The sequence below is a fragment of the Haemaphysalis longicornis genome, unplaced genomic scaffold (genome assembly GCF_048455015.1).
Source record: "Haemaphysalis longicornis isolate Haplotype H1 unplaced genomic scaffold, Haemaphysalis longicornis Haplotype H1 scaffold_10, whole genome shotgun sequence".
In the NCBI taxonomy this organism is placed as follows: Eukaryota; Metazoa; Arthropoda; class Arachnida; order Ixodida; family Ixodidae; genus Haemaphysalis; species Haemaphysalis longicornis.
Window position 1 is genome coordinate 62,644,154 of NW_027526204.1, and position 17,631 is coordinate 62,661,784.

The following is a 17,631-nucleotide window of genomic DNA, read 5'->3' on the forward strand; positions in this document are numbered from 1 at the left end:
CCAAACCCGCTCGCAGGCGTGGAAAACTCGCGTTCGGATACCATTTATACATTGCGGACAAGTTGTCGCGAAAAGTAAACATATCAGCCGTGCAGAGTACAGGCTACGGCAGTGATCGTTAATCAAATCCGGGAATAACTATGAAAAACATTGTAGGGGTAATGGGCACTGCTTAAGCCAAACTGCGCATCATAGCAGTCACTTTTAAGCATGCGCGGCGAAGCAATCCGATCACCGTTCTCACGTAGTCATTCATTTACCAGGCAAGGCGAGCAGTAGGCGCGGTGAGATCACAAGTGAGCGACGCGCTTCCGTCGCTGTTACAAGGTGTTTCCTTGCACACACAGTCTCGTAGATGTCACGTCGCAAGTATTTCATAACAAATTTACAGCGTACTTTTCTCGGCACCAGTTGCATCGTCCTTGGCGTGAGCTGGCTGCGTACGAGCTGTGGGGTGCGGCGGTGTCGCCGGGAAAAAGCGAGTGGCTGATGGGACAATTGCTGAAGCCGGCTGCCTGCCCTTAGACGTGTTACGACTTCAAGAAACACTACGAATTCATTTGAGGCACAGGTTACATACAAGAACGCATTCGTTGGCTCATATCGCAGATCGAAGCAATTCCAGCTTTGGGCAAGCAATCAGGGCTATTAAAGCTCAAATTCCAACTCAAGCACCGCAGACAATGCCCCTGGGATTCCCGCCCTGGACTCTGTCGCCCCTTCAGATAAAAACATTTATACCTGGAATTGATTCCAAAAAGCAAATGCCTCAAATCAGCCTACTTCAGATGACACTCGCACACATTAACAAATTTTACGCTGCAACGACTCACATTTTTACTGATGGGTCGGCAACATCTGAGTGCAGTTCATCAGGAATTTTTATTCCATCAGCTGGGAAAGCCCTGTCATACCGCCTTGAGCGACCGACTTCGTCCACGTCGGCTGAGCTTCATGGGATAAAAGAAGCCATCCGATATATTCTTCGCCAGCCGTCGACACAGAGGACAATTTTTTGCGGTTCGAAGGCAGCTCTTCAGACCCTGCAACGCGCTAGCTGTTTCAGCCTTCATGAACATGCCCAGCGAGAAGTGAAGTATCTCCACCATCTCGCATTCGTCTCTGGACATCGTGTGACACTACAGTGGCTCCCAGGCCACTGTGGCATATTGGGTAACCAGAAAGCGGATGAGGTTGCCCGCAGGGGCTTAGAATTGAGAACACGGAGAAGGATTTTTTTCACGAAAAATGATGCCTCAGCTATGACTAAGGCAGTAGTTTTGGCTGAGAGAAACCGCTTATGGTCCCTTCCGGAGTTTCATCAGGCCTTTCTATATTGCATAGACCCGTACATGAGAATGAGGCTGCCGGAACGACTACCTCGCCGACTGGAGACACTGTACCATCGACTGCGCCTTAATGCAGCGTTTACAAATTCGTTCCTTCATCGTATAGGCCAGACTTCCAACCCATACTGTGACAACTGTGGCTCACCCGAAACCATCGAACATATACTACTAGAGTGCTCTGCTTATGCTGAATCAAGGGCCCGTTTACAGCAAAGAATTGAATGTCTCCAACCTGGACCAATAACACTAAGCTTGATGCTTGGACCATTTCACTCACCATCCTCCCAGCGCAAAGCCCTGTCTGCATTATTTGAGTACCTCGAGGACATTGGCGTCGCTACAACACTGTAGCCATCTCCATAGCATGTGCAGTCAAGTTTTTTACTCAGCGCCCTTAAACAGGACTCTATTCATTTTTAATTTTGATTCATTTTTTATTCTTATCTTTTGTCTCCTACTCTTCTTCTTCCCCTTTCTTCCTTTGTTTCCTTCTCCCCCCTTCCCCGCAGAGTAGCATGTCAGTGAATTCATGCTGGCAAACCTCTCTGTTTTCTCTGTAATAAAGAGTCTCTATCTCTCTCTCTGATTGCTCCATCGCCCGGATTATTCTGGTGGCAGACTTTTTTGGGGTAATTTGCATGAAATCCACAAGGAGCGGAAGGGGGGGGGGTACGGTGGCCACACACACACACACACACACACACACACACACACACACACACACACACACACACACACACACACACACACACACACACACACACACACACACACACACACACGCGCGCGCGCGCGCGCGCGCGCGCGCGCGGCCGCATACGCACAGGAAATGGGTTGTAGCAGACGACAACCCGACCCGGCGTCCAACAAGTGACGTCATTCGTAGGTGGCGCCACGGTATTTCCTCGGGGCCAATACTCGGTGACAACTTAAGAACGGCAGCGGAAGTTGCCGCTGTGCCTTATCACCGTAGCCGGATGTTTCTCCGCGCGGCGCAAGTAGGGCGTTACTGGGAATATTTTGAACATGGCGTGAGCCGTTCCCGTGATTTATTGACACAACAATGGAATATCTCCAACCTAGAGGACTAACATGCGAACCTACTAAATCTGGCCTTCTCGTTCTTCGTGCTCGTACTAGGGGAAGAAAAGCTAACACAGGTCAGCATATCCGGTGCTTCCATCTCACAAGTTCCCACGCTTCGCATCTTGGGAGTTCCATTCCATCAAGACGGATCCGGGTCAGCTCTCCTACCCCAGCTACACAAGACAGTCTCCCAGCTGACGCATCTCACTCGCCGTATCCGGGGCTCCTCATATGGACTGCGAGAGTCAGACACATGTCGCCTCGTACAAGCCTTGCTCACCAGCCGTATCACTTATGGGACCCCCTTCGTCAATCTGAAACCCCAAGAGACTAGCAAGTTGGATGCCCTCATAAGAAAGACGTACAAATCAGCCCTCAGCCTGCCTACTTACACCGCGAACGAACGACTCATGAAACTTGGCCTCCACAACACCCTGAATGAACTTATCGAAGCCCAGCGCGTGTCTCAGCTGCAAAGACTTGCCCTCACCCCCACAGGCCGTCAGGTCCTTCATAATATAGGCCGAACCCCGCCCCCTGCTCGTCTTAACCTACAGCGCATCCCCCTTTCCATTCGGCAACAACTCAGAACAGCGCCCATACCCAGGCACATGCACCCCATTTACAATCGGGCGCGAAGAGAAGCTCGAGTACGCCACCTCGAGAAGCGTTACGGCAATGACCCGCAGACCCGTTACACGGACGTTGCGCATCCCTCCCCCAATTCTCCGGCTACGCTTGTCACCCTGGACATTTCTGGCAACACCCTTTCTGCGGCAACTTACCGAAATATGCCTACACCCGAAGCCGAAGCCCTGGCCATCGCACATGCCATTACTACACATCGAAATCAGCCTTATCTCACCATCATTAGCGATTCACAGCAAGCCTGCCGCCTTTACCAGGCCGGTCTCGCCCCACAGCAAGCCTTACCCATGCTACGCTACCTACCTCCGGACCTAGAAGTGACCATTGTATGGACTCCTGGCCATGCCGGCCTGGTTGGGAATGAAGCGGCTCATGCCGCAGCCCGCGATCTGCACTACCGGGCACTCCCAACTTCAAGGACCGACACTGGGTGCTACCCTCCCACCACTGAAGACACGCTCCCTGCCCTTGATTCCACCTTCAGTGCCATACTGTCCCACTACAGGCACACACGAAGAATATACCCCCCCGCCCCACCCCTCCCTCCCAACACACCACGCCACGCTTTATCGCCGCCTGCAAACTGAAACCTTCTACAATCACCCCATCCTACACCACATCTCGCCGTCCCTTTTCCCCTACAACTGCCCGCACTGTCGCATACCTCTCACGACTTACCACCTTGTTTTCTCTTGTCCTCACCACCCGAACCCCATCCCATCCCCCAACCTTGAGCAGTGGGAGTCCGAGCTGACCAGCTCAGCACCAGAGCGACAGCAAGCCCTGGTGCAACGAGCTCTGGACGCAGCTCGGACTCGCGGCCTCCTGGACTTGGGAGGCTGAACACATCGTGGTGTGCACAATAAACGTTTATTCCTCCTCCCCACACCCCAACCCCCTCCGGAAGGGCCGGTTTTATTTTTTTTTTCGGGGGAAGGTGGCAACCCTAATTGTACGAACACCGAAGGCGAAAATGGGATAACATATACGCTCATGCGGAGTATATCGCTTGGCTTTTGTTTGTGTGTGTTAACATCGCTTCCTGTATTTTTTCAATGCCAAACGCATAGCGTGCTTCACAACGGGAGTGAGTGGGATGCCTGATTTAGGGTCCCGAGATTAACCGGGATACCCGATCGCATATGAACTCGAGAGCGGCTTGTGTGCCCAGGCAACCGACGTTTGAGATTGTCAAAGTAGTGGCGCTCTGACCAGCGATAGCAAACTCAATTTCGCGGAAGAGCACATTTTGCCAACGTTGCCGCTGTCACGTTTTGTGGCACGTCTCGACCAGCTCAGAAGAATGGACACGGGAGAATCGTTGGCACGTTTATCACAGCACACATTTATTCCGAAGAACCATGGATAAACACAAATCAAACAAATAACTCAACCAAAGCAATTCCTAAATACTGATCCCTAACAAACAAACCCAACCAGAAGTCGCTACAATGAAGTCCCTAATAAAGCAAACCGTCCTAGTTCCAGTCTATACAACGTCCATGTTAACAATCCGAAGAACCATGGTCATATAATACCAATTCCCTAGCGGACGGGCCTACCGCTGTCTCCGGCGCTGACGTGTCGTACCCGTAACGTGGCCGTGACACGCTGGTAGTCGTAGTTGTCCGCTGCCGCCGTGCCGGTGGTGGTGGTACCGACGTAGTTGTGCGTGGCACCCGGTGGACCCCTTTTCAGCTACCCCTCGTGGTAGCCCTCGTAGCAGGAAGCGACCCCTGGCTTCGGGGCCGTCGCCGTGGAAGCAGGTAGCACCGGGGAGCTACGGGAACGTCGCCGCGTGGGGACCGCCAAGGCGTTAGTTGACGGTGCGTGCTCGCTGTACGCAGACGCCCGACCGTCGCCGCTGGGGCCACCAAAGCGCAGATTGGTGGTACGACGCGGAAGTGGGAGCCGATGCAACGTCGGTCCACTCCGGCCCAGGCTGACGTGGCTCTGGTCGATGGCGTGGCCTCGTACCCCGGCTTGTTCCTCGGACTCGTACCACCTGACCTTCCTGCTGTGGCGTTCTTCTGATCTCTCTTCCCTTCTCCCGGCCTGTGCCCCGGGATTAAATAGCCTTTGCCCGGCCGTCGCGGCACTCTTGCATTCGCTGTGCCCGTGTCCGCCGCACGGGTCACCACCACATTGGATGTTTCTCCCTCGCGTCACCTCGTCATTAGTCCGCTCTCTTCGCGGGAAATTTGCGTTCTCTTTCTTCGTCTTCCTTTTCGTCGGCATCTGGCTCCACTATGACCCGTCATCTTCATTCCCAAGGGGGGATTGCCCCCTTAATCATGACAGCCGCCTTCCACCACTCGTCGGCCCAACCTTAACTGGTCACGCGTGACTAAAGAGCTGGGGGAGAGTTGCCAAAGTAGAAGGAAAGGGATTGGTTGGCTGCTCGGGGCCCATGCGTTTGGCCAGAGTTCTTGTTTGGCAATGAAAAAATACAGGAGGCCAAGGTGTAATAATCGGGGATTGTCACATGTCTCGCCTGGGAATCGAACGAGTGATATCGAAGTGGCCATTTATTTTTTGGCAGAGACTACCGGTTTCTTCGATTTGGCCTGCATTTTCTGCATAAGTTCAGAATTAGTTCAGCCAGTTCAGCGCAGGCACCGCCACTGCAGAACCGGTCCCAGGGCCCGTTTGCCCGAACGCGATAAGCGTGGGAATAAGTTCTCAACTACGACTTTAGCGCGGTCTAGGTAATAAGTCGTTTGCCCGAAACTGATACAAACGCTCGGTTAAGGTAGCGTTTCCGTTGGGTTTTCTGGCAACCGGGTTATTTGCCGTGGCCGACTTCGACTTATTGGCGTCTAATTCGTAAGCGGGAACCTGCACTTTTGTCGCCTGCATGGAGGAAGAAAAAAGTTAGGAGACGGCGCCACCGGAGAAACGTGAAGCCTATACATAAAAAGTAAAATCGAAGTCGGCCCAGGCGTCACTGCACCACGTGACCCCAGCGCGCCGCCGCTGTATGGGCCGCCGCGCACTCTTCAATTTCGTCTGCTCGAAACTGCTCTGCGGCCCGTTGTCGCGAAGCCTGCTATATGTTGGTTTTTTTCCCACGGCTTTTGTCTTCCGAACGTACGCGGCACTCCTACCCGCGCCGGGCATGAGATCGCCGAGCAGGAAGGAGGGGGAAAAGCTACCGCCAACGAAACACGAGAGATGCGCCGGAGTCGGAAACCGCCGCCGCCACCGCCGGCCCACCCGACCATGGATGTCACGTGCTGGGCCGACTGCGGCGGCTTGAGAAAGGGAAACGGCGGAGGGAGCGGCTTCAACGGAGCTGGGCTTGCGAAGGCTAGCTGCGTGACGTCATGCCGTCTCCTAACTTTTTCTTCCTCCATGGTCGCCTGCTTCTGCACCTACTATACCTTACCACCTGTAGGCGAACGATTCGTCCCCCTCCCATATCTTGCGTTTCCTTGTGTATTTTATGTTATTGTCAGTGCTCTGTTTATATTTCGGACCTCTGTTTCCGCTTACGTCGAGCTGGCGAACGCGCTTCCACGGTCGTCGGGTTGCTCGCCGTCCCGTGTGCCGTGTTTATGACGAGCGGCGCCAAGACATCCTACACCGGCAACTCAAGTTGTCTGGCTTCGGGGCGCCAGACGGACTCGCACTGTGCCACTGTGCCGACTGTGCCCAGGCAGTCGAGTGTTTGAGCGTCAGCGAGTGTGCGTGTGTGGTGAGAGACCTGAGCGGATCGCGAGAAAGCGTATGTGAGCGAAAATAGCGGCGCCGCACAGGCGCATTTGTCAGTTTTGTACGAACCCAAGACAATAATTAGACAGTTTGTTTCTGCTTTCTCCTATAAATCGTACGGAAGCTATTATTCGACCGGGCGTCTTCAAGCAAGAAAACGACCTTCTTTCCTTCTGTCTTCGTCTGAATTCGCGCTGGTTTTATCCAAGAATGTCGCAATTCCAACTTGCACAGCTTGCAACCCTTCTGTGAACGGCTTGATTTGCTAGGGTCAAAAAGGAAGAGGTGAGCGCCGGGGGTAGAAGGGGGCGGCGGCTGTCCCCTCCGCTGTTTCACATGAGTTGTCAACTGAACTGACTGGGCGACGCCCGTTTAAGATAGAATAATGACCGCATTGTGAGATAGATTGTGTAAAAACTCAAACAGATGTCGCTAAGGCGCGTAAGGTATTAAGTTAAAGGTCCAGATTAACGGAATCACGTGAGGTAAATTAAAAAATGCTTCCTGTGTGTAGTCAGTAGACAGTCATAACAAGTTATAGATTGGGTTAAACTTCAAAATGATGCCACGAGGGCGTGTGGGGAATCATATTCAAGGTCTAGACGAGGGGAATCACGTGGGAAAAAATGCGTTATGGTTATATTATGACCTAGTCATCGCCAGCCATATTGGGTTAGAATTCAAATTCGTAGCGCAAGGGCGTGTGGCGTATGAAATTAAAGGTCTCGATGAGGAGAATCACGCCGGACAAAGGCAGAAATGCGGCCATTATCATATGACATAGTCATAATAGGTCATAAATTGGGTTAAAAATCAAAATGATGCCACTAGGGTGTGCGAGGCATCAAATTGAGGGTTGCGATGAGGGAAATCACGTGGGACAAAAATCCGGTATGGCTATATCATGAGATAGTCATGGTTACAATTCAAATTGATGGCACTAGTATGTGTTGGGTATCAAATTAATGGTCTCGATGAGGGGAATGACGTAGGACAAATACAAAAATGCTTCCTGGTTATAGTCATGATATAGTCATGGCGAGTCTTATATTGGGTTAAAATTTGAAGTGACCCCGCTCGGGCGTGTAGGGTATCAAATTTGCGATCTTTATGAGGGCAATTACGTGGGACAAATAAAAAAAGGATTCGTGGTTCTAATCATGAGATAGTCATGGTGAGTCATAGATTGGGTTAAAATTCAAGGTGAGGCCGCTAAAGCAAATGGGGTATAAAATTCAAGGTTTCAATTGGGGGAATCACGTGGGGCATATAAATAATGCGTCCTGCTTACAGTCGTGATGGTCATGGTTAGAGCCACTAGATGAACGTAGCTTATTTAGTGGCTCTAGTCATGGTAGGTCAGATTTGATTAAAATTCCAAATGATCCTGCAAGGGTGTGTGGGGTATCAAATTAAATGTCTCGTTCAGGGGAATCTCGTGGTGCAAATATAAAAATGCTTTCTGGTTATAGTTATGAGGTAGTCGTGGTGAGTCATAGATTGAGTTAAAATTTAGAGTGACTCCAGTAGGGCTTGTTGGGTATCAAGTTAAAGGTCTCGATGAGGGGAATCACGTGGAATAAATAACGAAATGCGTCCTCCTTATCATGATGATAAAGTCATGGCTATTCAATGAGCGGGTTAAAATTCAAAGTGATGCCGATAGGGCGTGTGGGTATCAAAATATTGTCTCGGTGAAGGAAAGTGGATCGGATGCAACCATCGGTAATCATGGCACTGAATAATGACCAGTTAAGTAAAAAAGTCTTATTCAGTGCCCGATAGATATAATTGTACTCGTTAATTGTTGGCACGCAATCTTGAAAGCGTGGTTCGTTCGACACATTGCCGCACTCAACATCCGTCAACAAGCCTGCGTTCCCATGAAACAGCTTAAGAACTATTAGGCTGATATGCCTCTTATGTATACGCTATTAAGTAAGTGGGTTGGCGCAATCAGCGAATGCCTTCGATCGCGCGCGCGATAGTGCAAATTTCCAAGCATGGCTTGCCGCTTCGGTGCGCGAACGTGTTGACATTTAATACGCGCTCCCATACCTCATAATGAGTTAATTATTAAACAAGGCCATGAAATACTCCTTTAACTGTGCAGGTCGTAGAGGTACGGGCTCATAAAAGTAAAATATTTGTCGCCTCGTAACACTAATTCCTGCTGCCAAACAGGGGAATAATACACCAAGATTTCATGGCCGTTTGCTTGATTTCACGGCCGTTCAATGGTCACCTCAGTCTTTGACAGCTTCACTTTTGTTGGCTCAGTGAAGGAAACGCAACTCTGAATAGGGCACTGCTACAGAAAACAGATGGAGACGCAGGTTTCTCTAGTAGTGTTTGCAGTTCAAAGTGTTCCATCTTGAAAATTTGTTTTCGCCCGAACTTTGAGGTGAAAACTAGTCACGCTGAATTGTCATTCGTTGTACTTCCCTAGGCGGTGTGTCGCTGAGCCGCATGTGTTGCTCAGTTCATCCCAAGACATGCAGTTGGAGATTTCTCACACCTACCGGCTTGCCATACGCCCACATGTTCCTCAGGGCCTAACGATAAGTCCCGTGGAATGTAAAAAGAAACCTGACCCGTGCTTTTACCGCGTCAGCAACATGTAGTTTTTGTGATATCATAGAAAACCTAAGTGCTGCTTTACTGTGCCGGGCCAACCCGGGCCGTCAGGACGGCCCGGCCCGTCCGAAGCATTTACATTTAGGCCCGAGTCCAGCCCGGGCCCGGGTGAAAAGTAAGTCGGGTAGCCCGATCCCGGCCCACGGGCCAGCCGGGCCGGGGCTTTTGGGTAAGCCCGAGCCCGTGCAGACCTCTACTACACAGTGGCGCCGAGACGAGCCGGCATTTCGGGGAGAGCGGGGAAAGGCGCCGCGCAACGGCACAAATCTATAGCGATCGCGCAATGGCTCGGGCGCCATGATCCCCGCAGTACTCAACTCAACACGCCACCCGCAAGCAAATGGACAAATAGAACGAGTAAACCGCACAGTGATGCCGGTCATTGCGGCGCATATTGAAGACCCAGAACATCGTGACTGGGACGGGAGGCTGCGACAGATCGAGAGCTTCCTAAACAACGCCGGGAACAAGACGACAAACAGGACGCCGTTTGAGCTACTCCACGGCTACACGCCTGATTTCTACGCTGCCGCTTTGCAGCAGTTGGCTGACCCAGGTCACCCAGCCGAGGAACGAAAGGGCCCCAACGAGCTACGACAAAAGGCCCGAGAACGGAGGAGCAAGAGGAGAGTAAACACGCTTACGACCGTCGCCATGGGCCCGGCGAAACTGTACGAGGTTGGGGAGGTAGCTCTTCATGAGACGGGAACCAGAACACACGAAAGAACCCACCAAGGCGCAGGCAAAATATCGTGGTCCACTCGTGGTGACTCAAGTTTTGCCTGCCAATACATACCGTGTGTCGCTCAACTGGGAGAGCCTGGATGCCCTGGAAGAAGGCGATTTGCAACAACAGCCAGTAGCGGTCCCAGAGATCGGTTTTGGGGGGGGGGCGAGGCGAATAAAGGCCGCTTCCTTCCTTGCGCCAATTCTGAGGAGGTGGGGATAACCATGGAGGCGTGTGCGCGTATCTGGTGCAACCCGCTGGAATTTAACTTCGCGCAAGTGGAATGCTTAAAAAAACTAAAAATAAGAAACTGAGGACCTCTTTGGGGGGGGGGGGGCGACCGCCCCCTTCGCCCCCCCCCCCCCCTTGGGACCGCCACTGACAACAGCACACGCGTCACAGCTAAAGGGTTGGTCGTCAACAGACGAAACTTCCCACTTGGAAGACGATGAACTGTCATCAGAAGAAGGCAGCGCCTCTTGAGGAAGACCAAGCTACCGTGCAGCTACCACGGCGTTCAACCCGCAAGCGTACTGAAAGTTGAAGCTGGAAGAGTTCATCCGCACATTCTCGTATTTTCGCGCTAGTGAACGTGCAGTGAAATATTCATATATTCACTTATGTTTGCAATCGCTTTTTTTGCCATTTTATTGTGTTTCGCGCCATTGTACTTTTTGTACGAGTAAGGAAATTACCGTATTGTGTGTGTTTTGCTACTTCAGGGATTTTTTTTTTCGAGCATGAGGGCCTAAATTCAATGTCGCACGGGCCCTACGAATACTATTGTCAGGGGCTACGAAGAATTCGCTGGGGGCCGACGAACGAAAGAAAAAGAAGTACGAACGGAAAGCGGAGAAGACGGCCACAGCTTACGCCGCCAACGCCTCCCCGAGACGCCGCCAGTGTATATACGTACCATCACGTGGCCCCGAGATGGTGCCAGCGTTTATACGTGTTGTGTGCGTGTGGTTCGGATTTCGGGCTCGCTTTCGAGGGTGAACTGAACCGACTGAACTTCGTGCGCAGGGAGTCGCCCCACCGCCGCGCATCGCGACGGACGTTCTCAGTGCTATTTCCCCGATCCTATAACGCAATTTAATCAGTTTTCCTGTCATTAAACAGTTTGATCTCTTTCCAAGACAAGTCCTTACTAAAACCGGCCACTCTGACACTATGTTACCTGTGTTTATCGTTAAACAGTGAGCGTTGGTGCGAAAGAAACGTTGTCTTGTATTACCTTGTACGCCATTTTTCTTGTGCATTTTTTGAATTTTTTTGTGTTCGTATGCGCGATGTAATCAAGTGTTGTGAAGCTTTTCATGTGTCTATTGCTCTGAAATGGCGGTCCTATTAACGAGGACGTATATTTCCTGTCAGGATGCCCGAATGTAGGCAAACAATTCGTCCCACTCCCATATCTTGCGTTTCCTTGTGTATTTTATTTTATTGTCAGTGCTCTGTTTATATTTCGGACTCTGTTTCTACTACGTCGAGCTAGCGAACGTGCTCCCACGGTCGTCTCGTTGCTCGCCGTCCGTGTGCCGTGTTTATGACAAACTGAGTGGCGCCAAGACCTCCTACACCGGCAACTCAAGTTGTCTGGCTTCGGGGCGCCAGACGGACTCGGACTGTGCCCCTGTGCCCAGGCAGTCGAGCGTCTGAGCGTAAGCGAGTGTGCGTGTGTGGTGAGAGACCTGAGCGGATCGCGAGAAAGCGCATCTGAGCGAAAAGAACGGCGCTGCCCAGGCGAATTTGTCAGTTTTGTGCGAACCCAAGTCAATAATTAAACAGAGGCGAATTTGTCAGTTTTGTGCGAACCCAAGTCAATAATTAAACAGAGGCGAATTTGTCAGTTTTGTGCGAACCCAAGTCAATAATTAAACAGTTTGTTTTTGCTTTCTACTTTAAATCGTACGGAAGCTATTATTCGACCGGCCGTCTTCAAGCAAGAAAACGACCTGAGAATTCCTGGGTGGAGGTAAGGTGTGTTAACTTTCTTGAATTAATTTTCGCTCAGGTCGTTTTCTTGCTTGAAGACGGCCGGCCGAATAATAGCTTCCGTACGATTTATAGGAGAAAGCAAAAACAAACTGTTTAAATTATTGTCTTGGGTCCGTACAAAACTGACAAATGCGCCTGGGCGGCGCCGTTCTTTTCGATTCCTGGGAGGAGGTAAGGTGTGTTAACTATCTTTATTGGTTAATTTCTTTCTTCTAGTGCTACAATTGCGACAGGAAGCACCGGAGTACCAGCACCGCCGTTGAAAAGAAAACGTTGGTTTGAAGCAGTTTGAAGTACGCGGCTTGCATAGGGTAACGCCACAATCGCCATCGCCATCACATGTCAACAAAAACATGGCGCTGCTGCGAGCAGTCGTATTCAGCCAACGTTTTTAGATTAGGTCTTATTCAGCATAGAGTTTCATACTAATGAAACTAGAGGGGACACTGGCGCTGCAATCGTTCAACCCCCATGGAGCTGATTGTGTGACGTAGACTCGTGATTTTCGAACTTGGCTTAACTTTAGGCTTGACGATTGTTATATGTACTAGGCTTCGTACTTCTCCGCTCCGTCAGTTTCGGTTTCGGCGTCGAAAGCGTCGGTGGGTCATTCCGGCTGTTGGCGTTCGATTCCAGCGGCTGCAGCATAGAGAAAGAAATAATTTCTCTATGGCTGCAGTGCGCAAATACTGCACGGCTGGAATGAATGGATACGGGAAGCACTCCGCGCCGGGTAGTGCGTTCCATCCTAGTCACATATGACTACGCTTGCGATTATAACACGAGCACGGTAGCGCCGAAGACAAATAAAAATCTTTTATCAGCAGTAAGTATGTGTGCACAGCCGGGGATTTTTTTTAATGTTGCGGGAGCGTCACCAGCAGGTGGGTCGGCACCTTATCGTGGGAGAAAGCGGCGAAACAAGTGAGGGTGGCCGCTTGCATAGGACTATCCCGCCAGTGCAACCGTCGTCTGCTAGGCTGTTCCCGCAAGCACAACACAGCCGACACAGTCCCTTTCCGCCTTTCCGTTGCTAATCAGCTGCGTGTATTCACCAGCGTAACCAAGGCTCACGCGCAATCGCTGTGACCGCCCGTAACCATGGACGCATATGGGGTGTTTGAAGCTGAAGGTAAAAACAAGGTAATGAAATGATTGATTGATTGATTGATTGTAGGGTTTAACGCGCCGACGCAACGCAGGCGATGAGGCGCGCCGTAGTGGAGGGCTCCGGATTAATTTTGGCCACCTGGGGATCTTTATCGTGCGCCGAAATCTCGTACACACGGGCGTTTCTGCTTTTCGCCTCCATCAGAAAAGCGGCCGCCGCGGCCGGGAATGTAATGAAATGAATATACTCTGTATATATGCAGTGCAGTATCAGACAGGGGAAGAAAATGTACCTCTGCAACGGTAGAATGGCTTTACCTATTGCAACAGAACGTGGCCAAATGATTGCCTGGGGCCTACCAGTACTTTTGGGCCATAAACTATGGCTTACATAGCTATGTACTGGTGAAGCCATATGTCTGTAAGATGAGGCGATCACCGGCATGCATGCTTGCTATTCAATGAAGTCGCTGTGAGACAGTGTTCCCCATCCAGTGGCAGGTCTTGCTGTAGCAAATGTTTGTGTTAGTGGAACCCTGGCTCAGCGCCTGAAGACAGGCATATTGAGCACACAGAAAAAGTTGGCGACTGCACTAGGCGAGTGCTGTGTGAATTTATTGTGCCAACAGCAAAGTGCAGAATTCAGTTTCACTCATTTATAAAAAAGCCCTCACCACAGTCATACTCTGTAACACTAATAAAAAAAACACAGCATTGCTTAATACATCAAAAGCAAGAGTGCAAGCTTTCCTTGAGGAAGTTGTTTTGAACTTTTGAAGGCTGGTAAACAGCTAACATGCAAACTATGCAGCGAAAATGAGTGAAGGCATAAGCATGTCGCATCAATGTATTTATTGTCCCATCCAAGAGCCAGCATTGCTTAATACAACAAAAGCAAGAGTGCAAGCTTACCTTGAGGAAGTTGTTTTAAAATTTTGAAGGCTGGTGAACAGCAAACATGCAAACTATGCAGTGAAAAGGAGTGAAGGCATAAGCATGTCGCATCAATGTATTTATTGTCCCATCCAAGAGCCACTGTGAACATATTGGTACCAAGATTTAGTTTGTAGCTACCTACCAGCATTGCCATTTTCGCAGCCAGCATACTGATGTACGCAGGCTGCTTTATGCAGGAATCAACAAACTGGTTACTGTAAGTGGCGAACAAATGCGACGTTAGGTTACGGTAAAAAGATTGCATGAAAGGAACCCTAGAAAAGCTTATAGCTGTAGAGCAGAAGTGTTTCGATCAGCATCTGCCAGCACAGTAGAAGCAGGGCAACAATATCTGATCAACGAACAAAACAAGGGTCTTAAAACAGCGTACACTCGGCATGACAATATACAGCCACAGTGAACAGCAGTGGGTGGATACAATCTGCAACTTGATAACAGCAAAAAGTAGGTGAGGCAGCCTTCTACCCCACTGATCAGAACCTTTTGAGCCGTACTGACAGTGCAAGATGGGAAAGGGCAGCTTAACATTTTTCAATCCATTATTTGGACATACATCACAGGTGCATAAACAAAACACTGCAGCCACAACGTATAATGTAAGTTTTAACTGGCATTCACGTGGTGAAAGCTGATCCCCTACGTCACACCTTCATGAATATGTTGCTGGAGGAGGTGGCAGAGCCACAAAAAGTTTGTGAAAGGTGCACAATAGAACCTGGCTTCAATGGAGATTTACATGGGCAGTGAGGACGTGCCAGCTCTCTCACAGTCATTGGCACCACGCACATTCCTCCTCAGCAGGGTCCCTCAAGTGAATAACACTTTGGAACACAGTGGGCTAAAATACCACGCAGAATACTTCCACTTCATTCTTTCAGTTCAATAAGCACGTACACAAGTCTTCAAATGGCTGCTCATAGTAGTTAAATGAAGTTGGTTTCATGCTGTGCCAAGGCTATCGCAAATGAAGCCACTGCTATAAGTCACATTTATGCATACAATGGATGGTTTCGAACAACTAATTTTCTTGCACCCGAGAAAAATAGTTTGAATCTTGAGTGCCTAACAAGCAAGATTCAAAGAACATCTTCCATGCACTACAAGGCACTTTCCTCACCACTTGTTTTTCTCTTTATTGTGCAGTTGAATGTACAGGATTGTTTTTACTATTTACATATCGTAGGCTGCAATCAACCTCTCCCCAAGCCCTTTTGCTTTTTCAACGGTGGCCCTTGCTAGAATTTTTGTGTTTTTGGCAGCTTGGCGGCATGCCTGCCTTGTCTTGCGCTGCTGATGATCCATCCAATGATCCTGACTTGGAAACTGGTTGCATGCCTGGTGCAGGTTCTTGTGTTGCCTGCTGGTCTGCTCCTTGTACTGCTGACACAGCTGGGACCTGTATTGAAATGGATGGCATCATTGAAGGTTTTGCAAGGCTGTTGTACAGATATTTAGAGCACAAGTATGTACTCTTAAAATCCAGCACACTAGCATGCTTATTTACAAAAAGGATTCCAGCAACATAACATATTCAATGACTCTGGCTTTCTCATAAAAACACACAGTTACGATCAGCTGCGCGCTACCGTGTTGACACTGAAGTCATTACTTAAACCAAAGAGAAGGCACATACAATGAACTCACAGGACGCCAACAATGTTTTCGGAGGTCGTGCTTTAGAGAGAGAGAGAGAGAGAAAAAAAACTTTATTTCTGGTCAGATTAAGTCCTATGCGTCGTACTCTTCCGCAAGAAGAATCATGGCTCGCTGGTCAACAAGGGCCGCCGACGCCAACCACACTCGCCAGTTTGGAGGAGGGGGGTTAGGGTAATGAGGAGACTGCTGGGCAGCGGGGCAGGAGAAAAGAATGTGCTCGACATTTGCGTACGTAGCGGGGCAGTTGGGACAGTATGGGTCGGAACGATAGCCGTAGTAGTAAAGACGTGCCGGAGTGGTGAGGGTGTTCAGCTGGATTGCCCGAAGGGTGTGCACTTGTGCAATGGATAGGGTAATGTGTGGTGGCGGAAGAGTCTGTAGCGAGTGCCGGAGGTGTTGGTAGTGCTCTTTGAGGGTTTCCTTGTAGAAATATGCCTCGTCCGCCATGGGAGGAAAAGGCCAAGGGATCACCGGCGCCCGGTTAGTAATTTCGCGGGCCAGCTGGTGAGCCAGCTGATTGCCAATAATCCCTGAGTGGCCCGGCACCCACACCACAGCGACCGAGGCAGGGGAGAGGAGCGAGAGAGTTTCAGAGAGGTCGTCATGCAGATCTTCGGCAATTCGGTTGTCGCGAAGAGCTCGAATAGCCGCCATGGAGTCGGAGCATATGCGGTAGCGGGGGGAAGGGGGTAGGGAAGTTAGTTCTCTAGTTGCATGAACGATCGCCGCGAGTTAGAGAGCTAAGGGAGAAGTCGGATGGGAGTAAAGGCCTGCTGTGGAGGTTATTGGGGTGTCTTAACAAGACATGACTTTAGCAGTTGGATTATTCAAGACTGAACAACCACACAAAATGAGTAAATGTTTTGAACTTATTGTGGAACAGCTACGGAACAACGAATGCATGAAGGCAGCTTGTGTATTGTGGAAATGGTACCCCAGAGGCACTATTTAGTTGCTATTTAGGCAAGCACCGTCTGATCAGCAACATTTACGCTGTTTGACACCTTCGCACGTAATTTCAAACTGTTCCTGCGCTTCGGCACGCTTGTATAGAGGCACTGGAAAAAATAGTGAGCCTTCAATTTCACACGCGTACCTGGTTATATCTGGGCGTGAGACCTCGGTTAGACAGGTGATGATTGGTACTTGTGGGCGTGTAATGTACACACACGGTGCTTAGATATATCAGTGCGCGTTATTGGTCATCTAATAGAAACATTCTACACGGGAATTTTCACAAAATTAGGAACTCCCGTAAAATGCAGCCCACTGCTCCAGAACGTCCTGCATGCCTGCAAGACGAGGCCGTCTTCTGGAAGGTTAACACGAATGAAGTACGAGAATTTTTTCGCTGTGTGGCCTGATAAGATACCCTGTTTCCTACGTTTGTCGCTCTCAACATATAAAATTAACATTTGGCCACAGAAACAGCTCTACAGTGCGTCAAGACATCAAGAATACACGAATAGTACAACAAAGAAAGAACCCGATTAACCATCCGGTCAATAAAACATCGTCTGTGTGTTAGCGACGAACAGAGGTGATATGGTCGAGTTCCGTGGTCGAGTTGGCCGTTATGGCTTGTTTAAGGCACCAAAGCAAACGATCAGCTGTTACTCAGCGTCCTTTCACGATTATGTCAGCATGCCGACCGCACGTCGGGTAAGGCGACAACAGTTACACTTATGAGTGGAAATGAACAACAACCGTGTATACTTACTTGGGGTTATATGATGCGTCGCTCCG